Here is a 20,545-nt window from a genome sequence, read left to right on the forward strand (position 1 = left end):
TTTACTCACATCCTCAAAAAGTTCAATCAGGCTCTTAAGGCACGACCTGCCCTTGACAGAGCCATGCTGACAATTACTAATCATATTATACATCTCCAAATGTTCATAAATCCTGCCTCTCAGGACCTTCTCCATCAGCTTACCAACCACTGAAGTAAGACTCACTGGTCTATAATTTCTTGGGCAATCTCTACTCCCTTTCTTGAATAAAGGAACAGCATCCACAATCCTCTAATCCTCCAGAACCTCTCCTGTCCCCGTTGATGATCTAAAGTTCATCGCCAGAGGCTCAGCAATCTCCCCTCTTGCTTTCCACAGTAGCCGAGCATACATCTCATCTGGTCCCGGCGATTTATACAACCTGATGCTTTCCAAAAGCTCCAGCACATCCTCTTTCTTAATATCTACATGCTCAAGCTTTTCAGCCCGCTGCAAGTCAGCACTACAATCACCAAGATCCTTTTCCATAGTGAATACTGAAGTAAAATATTCATTAAGTACCTCTGCTATTTCCTCCGGTTCCATACATACTTTCCCACTGTCACACTTTATATGTCCTATTCTTTTACGTCTTATCCTCTTGCTCTTCACATACTTGTAGAATGTCTTGGGGATTCCTTAATCCTGCCCATCAAGGACTTCTCATGACCCCTTCTGTCTCCTAATTTCATTCTTAACCACCATCCTGTTAGCCTTATAATATTCTAGATCTCTAACATTACCCAGCTCTCTGAACCCTTTGTAAGCTTTTCTTTTATTCTTGACTAGATTTATTACGGCCTTTGTACTCCACGGTTCCTATACCCTACCAGGCATTCCCTGTCTCATTGGAAAGTACCTGTGCAGAACTCCACACAAATATCCCCTGAACATTTGCCACTTTTCTTCTATACTTTTCCCCAAGAACATTTGTTCCCAATTTAAGCTTCCAATTTATTCCCTGATAGCCTTATAATTCCCCTTACTCCAATTAAACATTTTTCTAACTTGTCTGTTCCTATCTGTCTCCAATGCGATTGTAAAAGAGATAGAATCATGATCACTATCTGCAAAATGCTCTCCCACTGAGAGACCTGACACCTGACCAGGTTCATTTCCCAATACCAAATCAAGTACAGCCTCTCCTCTTGTTGGCTTATCTACATATTGTGTCAAGAAACCTTCCTGAACACAGAAAACAAACTCCACCCCATCTAAACCCCTTGCTCTAGGGAGATGCCAATCGATATTTGGGAAATTAAAATCTGTCATCACGACAACTCTGTTATTATTACAACTTTCCAGGATCTGTTTCCCTATCTGCTCCTCGATATCCCTGTTACTATTGGCTGGTCTATAAAAAACACCCAGCAGATTTATTGACCCCTTGCTGTTCCTAACCTCCACCCACAGAGACTCCATAGACAATCCCACCATGGCGTCCACCTTTTCTGCAGCTGTGGCACTATCTCTAACCAACAGTCCCACACCCCCACCTCTTTTGCCTCCCTCCGTGTCCTTTCTGAAACATCTAAATCCCGGCACTGGAAGTAACCATTCCTGTCCCTGAGCCATCCAAGTCTCTGTAATGGCCACCACATCATAGCTCCAAGTACTGATCCACGCTGTGAGCTCATCCGCTTTGTTCATGATACTCCTTGCATTAAAATAGACACATCTCAAACCAACGGTCTGAGTGTGTCGATTCTCTATCACCTGCCTATTCTCCCTCTCACACTGTCTCCAAGATTTCCCTATTTTTGAGCCAACCGCCTCTTCCCTAGTCTCTTCAATTCGGTTCCCACCCCACAACAATTCTAGTTTGGACTCTCCCCAGTAGTCTTAGCAAACCTCCCCACCAGGATATTGGACTCCCTGGGATTCAAGTGCAAACCGTCCTTTTAGTACAGGTCACACCTGCCCCAAAAGAGGTCCCAATAATCCAGAAATCTGAATCCCTGCACCCTGCTCCAATCCCTCAGCCACGCATTTATCCTCCACCTCATTCTATTCCTATACTCACTATCGCATGGCACAGGCAGTAATCCCGAGATTACTACCTTTGCGGTCCTGCTTCTCAACTTCCTTCCTAACTCCCTGTAGTCTGATTTCCGGACCTGTTCTCTTTTCCTACCTATGTCATTGGTTCCAATATGTACCACAACCTCTTGCTGTTCTAACTCCCACTGCAGGATATCGTGAACGCGATCTGAAACATCCCAGACCCTGGCCCCTGGGAGGCAAACAACCATCCGTGTTTCTTTCCTGCATTCACAGAATCGCTTGTCTGACCCCTAACTATAGAGTCCCCTATCACTGCTGCCTTCCTCTTCCTTTCCCTACCCTTCGGAGCCACAGGTTCGAATCTCGTGCCAGAAGCACAGCCACTGTTGCTTCCCCCAGGTAGACTGTCCCCAACAATAGTACTCAAACAGGAGTTCTTATTGTCAAGGGGTACAGCCACAGAGGTACTCTCTAGTACCTGGCTATTCCCCTTCCCCCTCCTGACTGTTACCCACCGCCTGTTTCCCGTGGCCTCGGTGTGACCACCTGCCTATAACTCCTTTCTATCACCTACTCGCTCTCCCAGACCAGACGAAGGTCATCGAGCTGAATCTCCAGTTCCCTAACGCGGTCTCTTAGGAGCTACAGCTCGACACATTGGCTGCAGATATGGCCGTCCGGGAGGTTGGGAGACTCCAGGACCTCCCACATCTGACACCGAGCACAGAAAACCGCTCTCACACACATTCTTCCTTTCTGCAATTAACACAGGTAAACCTACCTCACCTCATTAGCACCTAAGCCCCTTGAACCAAAGCCCTACCATTCTGCTACCCACTCACTCCGCTGCCCGCTGGATATGGTGGTCTTCTTTTTAAAATTTTCCCGCTTAACTGGCTGACGTCACGCGCCTACTCAGTCTTGCCTCTCTTTACACCGAGTAGTAAATTATGGCCTTTATTTAAAAGGTAGCTCTCTTTAATAGAAATACAGAACACCAACAGCACAATATAGGCCCTTTGACCGACAATGCTGTGTAGGACATGTACTTACTTTAGAAATTACCTCGGATTACCCATTGCTCTTTATTTTTCTAAGTTCCATGTACCTATCCAGGAGTCTCTTAAAAGACCCTATTGTATCCGCCTCCACCATCGTCACTGGCAGCCCATTCCATGCACTCACCAGTCTCTGCCTAAGAAACTTACAACTGAGATCTCCTTTGTACTTACTTCCAAGCACCTTAAAACTGTCCCCTCTTGTGCTAGCCATCTCAGCCCCGGGATAAAGCCTCTGGCTATCCATATGATCAATGCCTCTCATCATCTTATACACCTACATCAGGTCACCTCTCATCCTCCGCCGCTCCAAGGAGAAAAGGCCGAGCTCACTCAACCTATGCTTCCCAATCCAGGCAACATCCCTGTATAACTCCTCTGCACCTTTTCTATAGTTTCCACATCCCTCCTGTAGTGAGATGACCATAATTGAGCACAGTAATCCAAGTGGGATCTGACCAGGGTCCTATATAGCTGCAACATTACCTCTCGGTTCTTGAACTCAATCCCATGATTGATGGAGACCAATGCACCATATCCCTTCTTAACCACATAGTCAACCTGCGCAGCAGCTTTGAGTGTCCTATAGTCCCCAATCTTCCTCTGATCCACCACACTGCCAAGAGCCTCACCAATTATACCACATTCTGCCAACATATTTGACCTACCAAAATGAACCACCTTAAACTTATCTGGGTTGGACTCTATCTGCCACTTCTCAGATTGGTTTTGCATCCTATCGATGTCTGACTCTAACCTCTGACAGCCCTCCACACTATTCACAACACCCCTAACCTTTGTGTCATCAACAAATTTACTAACACATTCCACCGTTTCACCATCCAGGTCATTTATGAAAATCATGAAGAGAAGGGGTCCCAGAACAGATCCCTGAGGCCCAACACTGATCACTACCACCATATAGAATATGTCCTGTCTACAACCACTCTTTGCCTTCTGTGGGCTAGCCAATTCCGGATCCATAATGCAAGGTCCCCTTGGATCCCATGCCTCCATACTTTCTCAATATGCCTTGCATGTGGTACATTTCCAAATGTCTTGCTGAAATCCATATACGTTATATCTACTGCTCTACCTTCATGAATGTGTCTGGTGACATCCTCATAAAATTAAATCAGACTCGTAAGGCACGACCTGCCTTTAACAAAGCCAGGCTAACTATTCCTAATGATATTATGCCTCCCAAAATGTTCGTAAGTCCTGCCTCTCAGGATCTTCTCTATCAACTTACCGTCCAAGGTCCTTTTCCGTAGTGAATACTGAAGCAAAGTATCTCTGCTGTCTCCTGCGGTCCCATACACAGTTTTCCACTGACACACTTGATTAGTGCTATTCTCTCATGTCTTATCCTCTTGCTCTTCACATACTTGTAGAATGCCTTGGGGTTTTCCGTAATCCTGCTCACCAAGGCCTTCTCATGGCTCCTTCTGGCTCTCTTAATATCGTTCTCAAGCTCTTACCTGCTAGCCTTTAATTTTCTGAGTCTCTATCATTACCTAGTTTTTTGAACCTCTTGTAAGTATTTCTTTTCTTCTTGACTAGATTCTTAACAGCCTTTGTACACCATGGCTCCTGTACCCTACCATCCTTTCCCTGACTCATTGGAACATAGCTATGCAGAACACCACGCAAATATCCCCTGATCATTTGCCACATTCTGCCGTACATTTCCCTGAGAACATCTGTTCCCAATTGATGCTTCCAGGTTCCTGCCTGATAGCTTCATATTTCCCCTTACTTCAATTAAACTCTTTCCTAACTTGTCTGATCTGTCCCTTTCCACTGCTATGGTAAAGGAGATAGAATTGTGATCACTATCTCCAAAATACTCTCCCACTGAGAGACCTGACACCTGACCAGGTTCATTTCCCAATACCAGATCAAGTACAGCCTCTCCTCTTGTAGGCTAATCTATACATTGTGTCTGGAAACCTTCTACTTAGCTACATATTGTGTCAGGAAATTAAAATCTCCCACCACGACAACCCTGTTATTATTGCACCTTTCCAGAATCTGTCTTCCTATCTTCTCTTCAATGTCTCTGTTACTATTGGGTGGTCTATAAAAAACACCCAGTAGAGTTATTGACCCATTCCTGTTCCTAACTTCCACCCACAGAGACTCAGTTGAAATCCCTCCATGACTTCCTCCTTTTTCTGCAGTTGTGACAATATCTCTGATCAGAAGTGCCATGCACCCACCTCTTTTCCTTCCCTCGCTGTCTTTTCTGATTCATCTAAAGCCTGCCACTCTAATTAACCATTCCTGCCATTCAGCCATCCAAATCTATGTAATAGCCACAATATCATAGCTCCAAGTATTGATCCACTCTCTAAGATCATCGCCTTTGTTCATGATACTCCTTGTGTTAAAATAGACACATCACACACCATCAGTCTGAATGCATCCATTCTCTATCACCTGCCTACCCTCCCTCTCACACTGCCTACAAGCTTTCTCTATTTTGAGCCAACCACCCCTTCCTCCGTCTCTTCAGTTTGGTTCTCACCACCCAGCAATTCAAGTTTAAACTCTTCCTAATAGCACTGGACATGCTTGAAAAGGAATGATATGAAATGGAATGGGAATGCAAAGGCAGAGGACAGAGTGCAGGTCAGCAAGCCACAGTGAAAGTGTTAAAATATGATGCAGTTGTACTTTGTAATGAAGGTTGGCTCTGAGAAGTAGATGTTTAGTAATATAGATCAGATTTAAAAGGAAATAGACCTGCTTGGTGATTGGTAGCAGTACAAATTATCCAAAAAAGGATTGGTTGCACTGGACTGTAAAAGAGGGTACTAATATCCCAGCAGAAAAATGTGGTTTTCCATCCGGGAGGGTTTAAACCAGATTGGCGGTGGCGGGGGTGGTGCTCAAGAGTGTGAAGTTAGTGTGATGATATGGGTACATGCAGCAAGCAAAGTGTGAAAGCAAACCAACAGCAACATCATTCTGATCACAAAAAGCCAGAGAGAGAGAAGTCAATCCTCCCACAACTGGGTGACCACGTCATGTTACGAGATCTGCCAGAAATATCAGGATTAGCTCCCAGCTGGATAGGACCACAGTTGGCCTTGCTGACAAATGATTCCTTTGTCATTGCACAGGATCATGTTCAGTGTTCATACTATCCTTCTTATCACCCACACAGGCAGACCAAGAGATCAAGTCCACCCAATCACATTGGCTCAGGTCTACAAACACAGTCCCCGAACTTTCTGTCTTTGTCCCACTCAGATTGCCATACTGAGATCTAGGGTGGTGCTACAAGGTGCTGGATTGCCAGAGGTTTCAACTTTGAGAAGATATGTTAAATTTGGGTCCAGACAATGCTCCCATGTCTTGGGAAAGAATCCACTACGTGACTGTGAGCCGATTCTCCAAATAAATAACCCTCTTACTGATCTCTAGTCTACTTTGATCAACAGCACGAACTTTAATCACCATTTGTGGAGTAGAGATCCGCACTGCCCTGCATGTTTGGGCAGGAGTCGCTAATCCTCACGCCCCCCTCCCACCCATCCCGAAAGCTGGGCTCTCACTGTGATTGTCTCCAGCTGCAAACATCTTGAACAACGGGAGTAGTTGCCATACGACCTCGCAGACCCCCTCCCCCCAGAGCTCGAAAAGTTTGAACAGGAAGTGTGGTTTAGTTCGGTGTAGTCTGTTATCGCTGTGAGCACTGATGTGAATCTAATCCACCCCAGCCCATTCTCTCAAAACTGATGTTTCCGTCCTTGGGAACGTCCTCAGACAGCTGGTTTCTTGGTTCGCTCCACCCAAGGTTGTGTTTCACCGACATGTTAACTCAACTTCTCAATTCCAGGTTATAACACAACTCGCCCCAACCCCATTAACCTCCTTGGCTCCCTTTGCACACAAGGGAAAATCTGTAGATGCTGGAAATCCAAACAACACACACAAAATGCTGGAGGAACTCAGCAGTCCAGGCAGCATCTATGGAAAAGAGTATGTTGATGTTTCGGGCTGAGACCCTGCAGCAGGATTGGAGATTTTAAAAAAATGATTAGAGTTAAATGGTGGGAGAGGGGATGGAGAAATACAGGGTGATAAGTGAAACCGGGAGGGGGTCGGGTGAAGTGAAGAGCTGGGAAGTTGATAGTTGAAAGAGATAGAGGGCTGGAGAAGGGGGAGTATGATGGGATAAGACAGAAAGTACTGGAAGAAAGAAAAGGGGGAAAAGCACCAGAGGGAGGCAACGGGCCGGCAAGGAGATAAGGTGAGAGAGGGAAATGGAGATGGGGAATAGTGAATGGGGACATTACCGGAAGTTTGAGAAATCGATGTCCATACCATCAGGTTGGAGGCTACCAGACGGAATATAAGGTGTTGTTCCTCCAGTCTGAGTGTGGCATCATTACAATTGTGGAGAAGGCCATGGATAGACATATCGGAATGGGAATGGGAAGTGGAATTATAATGGCTGGCCACTGGGAGATCCCGGTTTATTTTTAAAGCAGATGGAGCATAGGTGAAGCGGTCTCCCAATCTACGTCGGCTCTCGCCTGTATACAGGAGACCACACCGAGAGCACCGGATGCAGTATATGACCCCAACAGGCTCAATGGTGAAGTGTTGCTTCACTGGGAAGGACTGTTTGGGGTCCTGAATGGTATTGAGGGAGGAGGTGTAGGGGCGGGTGTAGCACTTGCTCCTCTTGCAAGGATAAGTTCCAGGAGGGAGAGACAAAAGGACAAAGGAGTCATGTAGGCAGCGATCCCTGTGGAAAGCAGACTGTGGGGGGCAAGGTTAAGATGTGCTTGGTGGTGGGATACCGTTGGAGATTGAGGGCTTCTTAGGCTTCCTGTCCCAGTTTGTGTCTATCATTCCACAGAACCCTGAAGCGGGGCTTCCCTGTTTTCCTCATTCAGGAAGGGTCCGCCCGGGGTCCAAAATTAGTGACTCGCTCCACCACAGAGCGAATCCATTCTTTGCCTCAGTCTGCTCGAGAACGCTGAACTCTAACCATAACCCCATGTCTCTCTCTACTTGCCAACAAATCTGTGCATGTTACTGGGTCAGAACGAAGGTCAGTCAAAAGTTAACCACATTGCTCCGGGTCTGGAGGGAGGCGCATGTGGAGAGAGGATGGCAGTGGCCTCAGTGAGCTCGAGGGGTTTTACAGCATCCAACAGTTCCACAGACCACGCTGCTGACACTGCTTGATTTATTTATTCTGATGGATTAAATTTCCCACAGATGGCGTTGAATTATAGACCAGTTAGCCTGACATCTGCGGTGGGGAAGATGCTGGAGAGAATTATAAAAGATGAAATAGTGGCACGTTTTGGTTAGCATGGATTTACGAAGGGGAAATCATGCTTGATTAATCTTCTGGAATTTTTTGAGGATGTAACTATGAAAATGGACAAGGGAGAGCCAGTGGAAGCAGTGTACCTGGATTTTCAGAAAGCCTTTGATAAGGTCCCACACAGGAGATTAATGGGCAAAATTGGAGCACATGTTATTGGGGGTAGTGTTCTGACATGGATAGAAAATTGGTTGGCAGACAGGAAACAAAGAGTAGGGATTAACGGGTCCTTTTCAGAATGGCAAGCAGTGACTAGTGGTGTACGGCAATGCTCGGTGCTGGGACTGCAGCTATTTACAATGACTTAGATGAAGGGATTTAAAGTAATATTAGCAAATTTGCAGATGACTATTCACAACACCCCCAACCTTTGTGTCATCAACAAATTTACCAACACATCCCACCACTTCACCTTCCAGGTCACTTATAAAAATCATGAAGAGAAGGGGTCTCAGAACAGATCCCTGAGGCCCACCACTCGTCACCAACCACCATACAGTATATGTCCTGTCTACAACCACTTTTAGCCTTCTGTGGGCTAGCCAATTCTGGATCCATAATGCAAGGTCCCCTTGGATCCCATGCCTCCATACTTTCTCAATATGCCTTGCATGTTGTACCTAATCAAATGTCTTACTGAAATCCATAAACATTACATCTACTGCTCTGCCTTCATGAATGCGTCTGGTGACATACTCATAAAATTAAATCAGGCTCGTAAGGCATGACCTGCCTTTGACAAAGCCAGGCTGACTATTCCTAATGATATTATGCCTCTCAAAATGTTCATACATCCTGCTTCTCAGGAGTTTCTCTATCAATTTACTGTCCCAGGTCCTTTTCCGTAGTGAATACTGAAGCAAAGTATCTCTGCTATCTCCTGCGGTTCTATAGACAGTTTTCCACTGACACACTTGATTGGTTCTATTCTCTCATGTCTTATCCTCTTGCTCTTCACATACTTGTAGAATGCCTTGGGGTTTTCCGTAATCCTGCTCGCCAAGGCCTTCTCGTGTTCCCTTCTGGCTCTCTTAATATCGTTCTCAAGCTCCTACCTGCTAGCCTTTAATTTTCGAAGTCTCTATTATTACCTAGTTTTTTGAACCTTTTGTAAGCAATTCTTTTCTTCTTGACTAGATTCGTAACAACCTTTATACGCCATGGCTCCTGTACCCTACCATCCTTTCCCTGACTCATTGGAACATAACTATGCAGAACACCACGCAAAGATCCCCTGAACATATGCCACATGTCTGCCATACATTTCCCTGAGAATATCTGTTCCCAATTTATGTTTCCAAGTTCCTGCCTGATAGATTCATATTTCCCCTTATTCTAATTAAATACTTTCCTAACTTGTCTGTTCTATCCCTCTCAAATGCTGTGGTAAAGGAGATAGAATTGTGATCACTATCTCCAGAATGGTCTCCCACTGAGAGACCTGACACCTGACTATGTTCACTTCCCAATACCAGATCAAGTACAGCCTCTCCTCTTGTAGGCTTATCTACATATTGTGTCAGGAAACCTTCCACTTGTTTACATATTGCGTCAGGAAATTAAAATCTCCTACCATGACAACCCTGTTATTATTGCACCTTTCCAGAATCTGTCTCCCTATCTTCTCTTCAATGTCTCTGTTACTATTGGGTGGTCTATAAAAAACACCCAGTAGAGCTATTGACCCATTCCTGTTCCTAACTTCCACCCACAGAGACTCAGTTGAAAATCCCTCCATGACTTCCTCCTTTTCTGCAGTCGTGACATTATTTCTGATCAGAGGTGCCATGCACCCACCTCTTTTCCTTCCCTCGCTGTCCTTTCTGATTCACTAAGTAACCATTCCTGCCATTCAGCCATCCAAGTCTATGTAATGGCCACAATATCATAGCTCCAAGTACTGAACCACACTCTAAGATCATCCCCTTTGTTCATGATACACCTTGTATTAAAATAGACACATCACACACCATCAGTCTGAATGCATCCATTCTCTATCACCTGCCTAACCTCCCTCTCACACTGCCTACAAGCTTTCTCTATTTTGAGCCAACCACCCCTTCCTCCGTCTCTTCAGTTTGGTTCTCACCACCCAGCAATTCAAGTTTAAACTCCTCCCAATAGCACTGGACGTGCTTGAAAGGGAATGATATGAAATGGAATGGGAATGCAAATGCAGAGGACGGAGTGCAGGTCAGCAAGCCACAGTGAAAGTGTTAAAATATGATGCAGTTGTACTTTGTAATGAAGGCTGGCTCTGAGAGGTAGATGTTTAGTAATATAGACCAGAATAGATAGGAAATAGTTAAGAATGTATCCCAGGTTGAGGCAAAGAGAACAAATTCCACAACATTGAAAGCCATGAAGGCCACGCCCAGATAGATAAAAAAGAGAAAATATACGAGAGAGGAGGTCCGGGAGTGTTTGCCAGGTGAGAGCCCGCTGAATTGGCTCAGGTCTATAAACAGAGGCCCCAAAGTTTCTGACTTTGTCCCACTCAGATTGCCATACTGAGATCTAGGGTGGTGCTACAGGGTGCTGGATTGCCAGAGGTTTCAACTTTGAGAAGATATGTTAAATTGGGATCCAGACAATTCTCCCATGTCTTGGAAAAGAATCCACTACGTGACTGTGAGCCGATTCTCCCAATAAATAACCCTCTTACTGATCTCAAGTCTACTTTGATCAACAGCACGAACTTTAATCGCCATTCGTGGAGTAGAGATCCGCACTGCTGTGCATGTCTGGGCAGGAGTCGCTAATCCTCACACCTCCCTCCCACCCATCCCGAAAGCTGGGCTCTCACTGTGATTGTCTCCAGCCGCAAACCCTTTGAACAACGTGAGTAGTTGCCCCCCTCCCCCCAGAGCTCGAAAAGCTTGAACAGGAAGTGCGGTTTAGTTGGGTGTAGTCTGTTATCGCTACTCCAGCCCAGCCCACTCTCTCAAAACTGATGTTTCCGTCCTTGGGAACGTCCCCAGACAGCTGGTTTCTTGGTTCGCTGCACCCAAGGTTGTGTTTCACCAACATGTAAACTCAACCCCTCAGTTCCAGGTTATAACACAACTTGCCCCAACCCCATTAGCCTCCTTGGCTCCCTTTGCACACAAGAGAAAATCTGCAAATGCTGGAAATCCAAGCAACACACACAAAATGCTGGAGGAACTCAGCAGGCCAGGCAGCATCTATGGAAAAGAGTATGTCGCTCTTTCGGCCCGAGACCCTTCAGCAGGACTGGAGATTTTTTTAAAAAAATGATTAGAGTTAAAAGGAGGAAGAGGGGAGGGAGAAACACAAAGTGATAAGTGAAACCGGGAGGGGTTGGGTGAAGTTAAGAGCTGGGAAGTAGATAGTTGAAAGAGATAGCGGGCTGGAGAAGGGTGAGTCTGATGGGATAAGACAAGGAAGAAAGAAAAGGGGGTTGAGCGCCAGAGGGAGGCGACGGGCAGACAAGGAGATAAAGTGAGATTTGGAAATGGGGATGGGGAATAGTGAATGGGGGCATCACCGGAAGTTTGAGAAATCGATGTCCATGCCATCAGGTTGGAGGCTACCAGACGGAATATAAGGTGTTGTTCCTCCAGTCTGACTGTGGCATCATTACAATAGTGGAGAAGGCCATGGATAGACATATCGGAATGGGAATGGGAAGTGGAATTATAATTGGGTGGCCACCGGGAGATCCCCTTTTTTTCAAAGCGGACGACCCCAGCAGGCTCAATGGTGAAGTGCTGCTTCACCGGGAAGGACTGTTTGGGGCCCTGAATGTTATTGAGGGAGGACGTGAAGGGGCGGGTGTAGCACTTGCTACACTTGCAAGTATAAGTGCCAGGAAGGAGAGACGAAAGGACAAAGGTGTCGTGTAGGCAGCGATCCCTGCGGAAAGCAGACTGTGGGGGGTGAGGGAAGGAGGTGCTTGGTGGTGGGATACCGTTGGAGATGGAGGGCTTCTTAGGCTTCCTGTCCCAGTTTGTGTATATCATTCCACAGAACCCTGAAGCGGGGCCTCCCCGTTTTCCCCATTCAGGAAGGGTCCGCCCGGGGTCCGAAATCAGTGACTCGCTCCACCGCAGAGCGAAGCCATTCTTTCCCTCAGTCTGCTCGCGAACCCTGAACCCTAACTATAACCCGGTGTCTTTCTCTACTTGCCTCTGCTCTGTGCGTCTTGCTGGGTCAGAACGGAGGACAGTCAGAAGTTAACCACATTGTTCCGGGACTGGAGGGAGGCGCATGTGGAGAGAGGACGGCAGTGGCCTCAGTGAGATCGAGGGGTTTTACAGCATCCAACAGTTCCACAGACCACGCTGCTAACACCGCTTGATTTATTTACTTTGATGGATTAAGTTTTAAATTTCCCAAAGATGGCGTTGGACGTCTCGCAGATTAACCGCTCAGATCTCCGGAGAGCAGGCAATAACTTCATGCCAGCCACTCCTGTTCTCTGAGCTGACATTTTCTGTAACTGCAGACGTCCCTTGTTGACGTGCGCTTTGCTACTCCACAGTTTACACTATTTCTGGGGGGAGGGGGAATGTACGTCTCCAGACCGAATCCTCATCCCAACTGGTCATGAATACCACCAACATCTGAAAACCAGACAGCTCCTTTCAGGACATCACTTGTCCCAAGCTGCTCAATCTCCATTCGGGCCCCTGCTGTTCACGGACTGTGAACTGCGCTCACACTGAGTTGCTTTCAGAGCCATCACAGTATCACCGAGCAATCAGAATTCAACAGCACTCGGGCTGTGAACCCAAAGAACATTACGGAACCAGTGAAGCGGGCGGGGAGAATGAGACACACTTGATTGTGTGGAACTTTCCCAGCTCGCTTGTTTCCCTGGATCTGGGTTGAACGCGTATCATCGTGACCGGATGGCGAACTGCGGTAACCTTCAGTGAAAATGCTCGATTCAAGATGAAGCCGCGCCCTTTCCGAGAACGCAGAGAGACGAGGACTGGAATATTTTATTCACGGAGCTGATGTCGAAGCCAATACAACAGCACGACAACAGCTTTCACAAAACCCAACTGTTTTTTTTCTCCAAAAATACTTTATTCAGAAATATTACAAAATAAAAATAATTACATACAGGAAAAGAAAACCATTCGTTGATTGTGAGTCCTTATTCAATACAGTTATTAACAATAAAATTTTGCGTTGACTCTGTTCATTTACAAATGAAAGATGTTCAAAGTAAATCATGCGTTTACTCTCAACCCTTGGTCAAGAGTTAAGACTTAATAACAATCAAAATTTTCAACAATAAAGGCAGGCAATGGCTCTAATACTTTCCCAAATTAACAATTCCACCCACTCCTTGGGCACCATGTTGATTATCTGTCCACACCGCTGATGAGGGTAGGTCTCCTCCCCACCCAACTTCTCCCCATCCTACGGGTGATGAACGTTAAACTGTGGTCCTTCCCCACCGGGCCTTCGCGGTGGCTGCACCAAGTTTGAGTGCATCCCTCAGAACGTACTCCTGCAGACGAGAGTGTGCCAGTCGGCAGCATTCAGTCACGGACATCTCCGTCAGCTGGCAGACCATCAAGTTTCGGGCCGACCAAAGAGCGTCTTTCACCGAATTGATGATCTGCCAGCAGCACCGGATGTTGGTCTCCGTGGAGCGGGTGAGACGGACCGCCATGCACAAGTCCCTGGACAATGGGGGCAAGAATGTCCCCAATGTCGCCCTCACCCTGATGGCCAGCTTCGTGTGTGGCTGCATCAGGGTGTGTGTAGAACCCACGTATGTGGGCACAAAGTACTACTATGTGCCCAGGTTCTACCTGTCGCCTTGGCTACGAAGGATGGGTCTGGCCCCACTCCCGCTCAACGCCCCCGTCAGCTGGTCGTTGCCCCCTTACCTGTCCTTCGTAGAAAAATTCTTCAAGACCAACGCATTTGACCACAGGGCCATCAGGCAGTGGTCGGCACGGAGCGTCCTGCAGGCACTGCAGGAGAAGGACGTGATGGACACAGTGGCGTGGTTCCCTGAGCAGACCGTCCAGTTCATCTGGCAAAATGCCTTATCGCCAGATCTCACCAACAGGCACAAAGACCTCGCCTGGCTGGCGGTGAGAGGGGCCCTCCCAGTCAGATCCCTCCTGTACGCCCGGAACAGTTCCTCCACACCCCACTGCCCACGGGAGGACTGTAATGGGGTGAAGTCGGTGGCTCACCTCTTTGTACACTGTGGGTTTGCAAAGAAGGTGTGGAAGAGAATGGAAGGGACAGTACTAAGATTCATGCCCAGCAGCTGCGTTACCGAGGACTCCTTCACAAAACCCAACTGTCTGAACACAGAAGTATTGAAATGCAAAATCGAAATACAAGTATGATGGCACTTTCCTAACTTGTCTGTTCTATCCCTCTCCAATGCTGTGGTAAAGGAGATAGAATTGTAATCACTATCTCCAAAATGCTGTCCCACTGAGAGACCTGACACCTAACCAGGTTCATTTCCCTATACCAGATCAAGTACAGCCTCTCCTCTTGTAGGCTTATCTACATATCGTGTCTGGAAAACTTCTGCTTATCTACATATTGTATCAGGAAATTTAAATCTCCCACAACGACAGCCATGTTATTATTGCACCTTTCCAGAATCTGTCTCCCTATCTGCTCTTCGATGTCCTTATTACTATTGGGTGGTCTATAAAAAACACCCAGTAAAGCTATTGACCCATTCCTGTTTCTAACTTCCACCCACAGAGACTCAGTAGAAAATCGCTCCATGACTTCCTGCTTTTCTGCAGTCGTGACACTATGTCTGATCAGATGTGCCATGCACCCACCTCTTTTCATTCTCTCCCTGTCCTTTCTGATTCATCTAAAGCCTGGCACTCCAAGTAACCATTCCTGCCCTTGAGCTATCCAAGTCTATGTAATGGCCACAACATCATAGCACCAAGTATTGATCCACTCTCTAAGATCATCCGCTTTGTTCATGATACTCCTTGTATGAAAATAGACACATCACAACCCATCAGTCTGAGTGTACCCCTTCTGTATCACCAGCCTACCCTCCCTCTCACACTGCCTATAAGCTTTCTCTATTTTGAACCAACCACCCCTTCCTCCGTCTTTCAGTTTGGTTCCAACCACCCAGCAATTCTAGTTTCAACTCTCCCCAGTCGCACTGGATGTGCTTGAAAGGGAATGAAATGAATGGGAATGGGAATGCAAAGGCAGAGGACAGAGTGCAGGTCAGCAAGCCACAGTGAAAGTGTTAAAATATGATGCAGTTGTACTTTGTAATGAAGGCTGGCTCTGAGAAGTAGATGTTTAGTAATATAGATCAGATTCAAAAGGAAATAGACCTGCTTGGTGATTGGTAGCAGACTAAATTATCCAAAAAGGATTGGTTGCACTGGACTGTTAAAGAGGGTACTAATATCCCAGCAGAGAAATGTAGTTTTCGACCAGAGAAGGTTTAACCTAGATTGGTGGGTGCTCGAGAGTGTGAAGTCAGTGTGATGATATGGGTACGTGTGAAAAATGTGTCAAAATGTGAAACGGTCCGAGAAAAACAACAGCAACATCTTTCTGATCACGAAAAGCCAGAGGGAGAGAAGTCAATCCTCCCACAGCTGGGTGACCATGTTATGTTACGAGAGCAGCCAGAAATATCAGGATTAGCTCCCAGCTGGATAGGACCACAGTTGGCCTTGCTGACAAATGATTCCTGTGTCATTGTACAGGATCATGTTCAGTGTTCATACTATCCTTCTTCTCAACCAAACAGGCAGACCAAGTGATCAAGTCCACCCAATCATATTGGCTCAGGTCTACAAACTCAGTCCCCGAACTTTCTGTCTTTGTCCCACTCAGATTGCCATACTGAGATCTAGGGTGGTGCTACAGGGTGCTGGATTGCCAGAGGTTTTAACTTTGAGAAGATATGTTCATTTGGGGTCCAGACAATGCTCCCATGTCTTGGGAAGAATCCACTACCTGACTGTGAGCCGATTCTCCCAATAAATAACCCTCTTACTGATCTCTAGTCTACTTTGAACAACAGCACGAACTTTAATCGCCATTTGTGGAGTAGAGATCCGCACTGCTCTGCATGTCTGGGCAGGAGTCGCTAGTCCTCACGCCTCCCTCACACCCATACCGAAAGCTCGGCTCTCCCTGTGATTGTCTCCAGCTGCAAACACCTTGAACAACAGGAGTAGTTGCCACACGACCTCGCAGGCCCCCCCACAGAGCTCGAAAAGTTTGAACAGGATGTGCGGTTTAGTTGGGTGTAGTCTGTTATCGCTGCGAGCACTGGTGTGAATCTACTCCACCCCTCAGCCCACTCTCTCAAAACTGATGTTTCCACCCCTGGGAACGTCCTCAGATAGCTGGTTTCTTGGTTCGCTGTACCCAAGGTTGTGTTTCACCAACATGTTATCTCAACCTCTCAATTCCTGGTTATAACACAACTCGCCCCAACCCATTAGCCTCAGTGGCTCTTTCAGCACACAAGAGATGCTGTAGGTGCTGGAAATCCAAGCAACAGATGCAAAATGCTGGAATAACTCTGCAGGACAGTGTGGGACCCATAGTAATATGAAGCATATTAATGGACACTGGATACCCTTCAATCACAATTTAATTAATGTTCAGTTGCACTAGCAACGGTAATATTTTAGTGGGTTAGTTGATGGTTACAAGGGGCAAAGCTTATACAGGCACTTGGGGCAGTTGAGGGGTCCTGGGGGGGCACGGGAGTGCGCACGTGATGGAGTAGAGAGAGACGGTCCCACAGCATGCATGGTAAGCCCATGCGCTTGTATTCCTGTATTTCCAGAAAGGACAATAAAGACATTATTTTAAACTTCTGCACGCCTGGAAGTCCCTTTTGTGTCCAAGTGTGCAACAAATATTTGGTGCCAAAACCCGGGATAATTAACGTCGCTCAGTGTGGCAACAACGAGGACACGAATCGCCTCTGCTTGATAGCGGGAGCGCGCAGCTTCGGGGCGTGGCTGCTTCACACATAATGGATCTGGAGGAGTTGGCAGAGACCTTGTCTCAGCGACTATGGCTTTTGCAACTGGATCAGCTCAAAGAGGTGTGTGTGGAAGCTAAGATCCCATGCGAAAATGTTGCCACAAGGTGAACGTTAATTAGACTAATTACTGAATCTATGGGCAATGCAATTAATGATTAAGAGGAGGATGTTGTGAAGTGTTATCTAAGGACAATGATAGAATCAGTTGAGCAAATGAGAGGAAATACTGGAAACACTGGTAATGGGGGAAAAAAAACAGACAATACAGCACAAACCAGCTAGAGAACAGCTGAAGAAAGGAGCTTGGCAGAAAAATACTTTGAGCTCCAGCTAAACATTCAAGCTCTGCAGGATGAAGTTAGGAGGCTGAATGAAAGAGTGAACAGTGCATCTTCAAGTCAAGCTTCTTCTCCACAAGATGTGCTGCCTACGGCTGCGAACTGGCTCCCGGAAGTGACAACAAGGAGAGAATTCAAGATCTGGGTCAGATCGGGGAAAAGGGACAGAAGGACAAACTCTCATACACAAACCTGATGCATCAGATTGACAGAGGCCTGAGTAGGCACACAGTGAGGCTGAGATCATGAAAGCGGTGATCAAGTCAATCAGTCCAGGCTTGAGTATTCATGATATGCTGGAGGTAAAAAGTGACCTTACCCTTCCTCGACTGAAGACAATATGAAAGGGACATTTCAATGAGGACAGTTCTACAGATTTATTCCACAGACTGGTAAACATAACACAAGACAGTCGTGAGTCTCCCCAAAATTTCCTCTTCAGAGCAATTGAGTTAAAAGAGAAGCTGTTACTTGCTTCAAGTGAAGTAGGGTCAGACGAACAGTACAGTCCCGAGCTCATCCAGAAGAAATTCTTGAGGTCAGTTAGTACTGGGCTGTCAAGTGACCATATCAGATTTCAGCTTAAGCCTTATCTCGACGATCAGAGACTGACTGATGAAATACTGTGACCGATGAAAATGAAGCAGCCAGTGTTGAATCAGAAAGACAGTCCAAGCAAAGAAAGAATACAAGCAGCAGAGCCCCAAAAGTAAGTGAATTACATGCAGAAAAGCAGAGCAGTCAGCAGAGTCAGGGTGCAGCCAAAGCCAGGGTGGGGGTTCTAGAGCAGTCACATGAAGTTGTGAAGCCTAAGAGCCATAAAGCACCTGCTGTAGCTAGTTCAAGAGACACAGAGCTTCATGAAACAGTCAGGCTGCTGAGAGAAGAAATGGCTGAAATAAGGAAAAGAATAGCTAGCTCTCAAGGACCCACCCGCCAAGTAAGAATGAGTGTTAGGAGAGGATGTAAAGCATGTCAGGAGCAGGGAACAGGTGACCAGTGTGAACACTGTTTCAAGTGTGGGCAGACAGGGCACCTCTCAAGTGGCTGTAGAGGACAAAGAAGGCTGGCAGGGAAATCTGACGGCAATGTGACAATCTGGCCTGTCACAATCTCACAATCGTCAGCTCCAAGCCAAGCTGGACCAGATGACAAGGTGCATGAGTTTCTTTGCGAGAGAATCAGGCAACTGGAGGTGGAGTTAGAGAAAATTGGGAAGGCTGAACAACAGATGGTGGGTGCTATCTATGCCAGTCATCTCTCTTTACGTCACCAAGCCAAGCTGGCAGCTCTCATCGGGAAGAAGTGCACGGTAGATTGTTTCTTTGAGGGAATAGCAACACAAGCATTATGGGATACTGGCTCACAGGTCACTATTATCAATGAAAAGTGGAGAGAGTCCTGTTTTCCACACATCGGGGTACAGAACACGGATGAGCTCCTGGGTGAGAACAAGAAAACTGTGGGCAAAGCAGCAAACCAGACGCCCATACCCTTTGCAGGATGGGTTGAGCTGAAGTTCAAGTTGGGATCACATAGGGGCCCAACACCAGAGTTGCTTGTGCCGGTGCTTGTCTGTAATGAGCCTGGAGTAGCGGAGCCACCGATCATCGGCTACAATGTCATCGAGCAGCTGGTGATGAATGGAATGGAGGAGCATCCAGAAGTTACACCTGCTGTGGTAAGAGATGCTTTTTCCATTGACTGCAAAAAGGCAAATGAGTTGATCCACATAGTGCAGAGCGGCGATCAGAATGACAAGGAGGGCGTGGTGAGAGTTGGAAAACTGAAGACAGTGATTCTGGCAGGCCAGACCAGGGAGGTTAAGTGTAGTGTGAGGACAGGGCCCCTTTCCGCAAAACAGGAAGTTCTTTTGAACCAGATGAGGTTCCAAAGTGGCCAGAGGGGTTGAACATTATTGACACCGTCATCTGCCTGCAGAAGGGAAATTGGTCTAGGGTGGCTATCCCCGTCACTAATGACAACAACCACGACATTACTCTCACCCCTCGTACAGTGCTGGGACAGCTACAGCAAATCAAGGCTATTTACCCAGTAGATGTAAGGCCAGTCAATGCCAGTGTAAACACAGCAAAAACAGCCAGCGCTCCTGAGAATCACAAAGAGAAACACAGACAGCTGGACACATGCAAACATGAGTCATGGGACCCTCCAGTGTCTGTTGATCACCTGACTCCAGACCAGCAGGAACAGGTGAGGCAGATGCTGCGAGAAGAGTGTTCTGCATTCTCAATAGACGAGAGTGATGTGGAATGCATTCCATCTCTGCAGTTAAAAATCAGACTGAGCGACACAACTCCTGTAAGGCGCACCTACACTTCTGTACCCAAACCACTCCACAAGGAGGTGAAGGAGTATGTGGAGGACCTACTGTATAGAGGATGGATTCAAAAATCCCGGTCCCCGTACTCATCACCATTAGTCTGCGTCCGTAGGAAGGATGGGAGTTTACGTCTGTGTGTGGATTACCGTGATCTGAACCGAAAATCCATCCCCGACCGTCACCCCATCCCTCGAGTACAAGATGTTGAACAGTCTGAGTGGGAGTGTATGGTTCTCGGTACTGGATCAGGACAAGGCGACTATCAGGGTTTCCTGGAGGAGAGTAGCAGGCCACTTACAGCCTTTATAACACCTTGGGGCTTATACGAGTGGGTAAGGATCCCCTTTGGCCTGTCCTCAGCCCCAGAAGAGTTCCAGCGCGGTATGGAGGAGTGCCTCGTGGGTTTGAGCGATGAAACATGTCAGCTGTATTTGGATGACAGTCTTGTCCACAGCCAGTCTT

General features: G+C 46.8%; 2 protein-coding genes and 1 long non-coding RNA gene across 7 annotated transcripts in view; 1 reads left to right on the forward strand and 2 right to left on the reverse strand.

Moving 5' to 3' along the window:
- Positions 1 to 13,287, reverse strand: part of LOC140204099 (uncharacterized) — a 31,306-nt gene extending 18,019 nt beyond the window's left edge. For both annotated transcript variants that reach the window (XR_011887528.1, XR_011887529.1), the window contains exon 1: positions 12,544 to 13,287. This is a non-coding gene — a long non-coding RNA (uncharacterized lncRNA). The remainder of the gene's footprint in view (positions 1 to 12,543) is intronic.
- The window catches only part of LOC140204100 (interferon-inducible GTPase 5-like), a 628,716-nt gene that overhangs the window by 272,269 nt on the left and 335,902 nt on the right, over positions 1 to 20,545 (reverse strand). The gene's annotated exons all lie outside the window — the stretch shown is intronic.
- Positions 1 to 20,545, forward strand: part of LOC140204097 (interferon-inducible GTPase 5-like) — a 173,843-nt gene that overhangs the window by 55,109 nt on the left and 98,189 nt on the right. The window lies entirely within an intron of this gene.

This window comes from Mobula birostris, chromosome 10 (genome assembly GCF_030028105.1).
Source record: "Mobula birostris isolate sMobBir1 chromosome 10, sMobBir1.hap1, whole genome shotgun sequence".
Lineage (NCBI taxonomy): Eukaryota > Metazoa > Chordata > Chondrichthyes > Myliobatiformes > Myliobatidae > Mobula > Mobula birostris.